The following is a 1521-nucleotide window of genomic DNA, read 5'->3' as shown; positions in this document are numbered from 1 at the left end:
CATTAACTTTCTAGTAAATTAATATAATACATTGAGATATTTCCAATGCTATAAATACTAATAGCTTTTGATTGCATACTACTTGAATTAAAAACTGGCTTGCTTGGCAAGGGAAAAAGGAAATAAAAGCTTACAGGTATATTAAATATTCAGCTTTGCTATGTATATGAAAAGTGTCAGTTTCAGGATTCATCTGCATGCAGATTATATATGTATCACCAAATAACTGACACAAAACTGTTTATTTGAGCAGCAGCTTTACTTGCTTAGCAACAAGTTAACAGCGTGCTTTTCCTCTCTGCACCTTCCTGCTTCAGCTCTCCCAGGGTCTCCCTGTGTGTTAACTGATTAGTGTGATCTCCAGATATTATGACAGCACGTCAGGGATCCAATTTTATAATTTGTATTGAGGAAAAATTAGCTTTTGTATATAACTGGCACAGTTAAATTAATTATAATGGTAGGTATGTTTTTCTTCTGTTTAATCTTTTTTATGCCTGTTTTTCCATTCACTGAGTAGCCCATAGCACCCAAAAGTTTGCTTGGGTGGACCTACAAGGATGCCTATTCTCTTTCCTGGGAAAACTGACCCTTGGGAAATTCAGTATCCTCTTTTAACCTCTACTATAAAGAAGCATGTTAAAAATGCAGGGGCCTTGCTCCATCCCTTTGATTCAGTAGAACATCAGGTCATTTTGATGGAGACTAAAATCTTAGAAATTCACCTGTTTCTGGCAAAGAAAAATTCCAATTGCTGCTTACAGAGAGAAAGCTGTTCAACATTATCAGAATTTGACTAATGCAAAATCATTATCTGCCAGAAAATAGTGATACTATCATAATATCTCTCTCTAGTATTTTGGAGAATGATCAGCAAGCATCTCAAAAGCCATAAACAGGAAGGTTTTTGACATGAATTCCACAATACCAGAAAACTTGCTGTATTTTCCTGAATATTTTCTTCTTACATGTTTCAACTTCTTAAATACTCAGAACAATTATACAATTTAGTGCCCTGATCAGGCTTCCCCATATTTTTTTCTGCATTTAAGCAGGATGCCCTGAGCTAAATAGATCTTATCCATGCCAGATCAGACAAATGTCAGACTAAAGGAAAAGCTAGTTGCTTGCTTCTGTGCAAAGTGAAGACAACCAATCAGCATGAATTTGGTCAATACCAAACTAAATTTACACCCAGGCAGCCATGTAGCTGCCTTAACTGTCTTTATTTCCATTGATTAAAGGTGTTAAAGACCTTAGATTAGGGTCATATTACTTGAGAATAACTTCAAAACACAATGAGAAAAAATGCTGTTTTTAATATGTATTCATGTTTATATTATGATATGAAATTTAACTTTCTTGCCTTCATTTATAACTGATCTCTACTTATGCACTATGAATTTAATTCTTTCCTGCCAATTTCACTATGGGTCTCATTTTTCAATCATTTATTTATCCGTTCAATAATTTATCAAATGTCTAATATTGAAGGGCACTGGACTAGTATTTGAAGTATTG

This window comes from Camelus ferus, chromosome 5 (assembly GCF_009834535.1).
Source record: "Camelus ferus isolate YT-003-E chromosome 5, BCGSAC_Cfer_1.0, whole genome shotgun sequence".
Taxonomy (NCBI): domain Eukaryota; kingdom Metazoa; phylum Chordata; class Mammalia; order Artiodactyla; family Camelidae; genus Camelus; species Camelus ferus.
Note: the sequence above shows the minus strand (reverse complement) of the source record.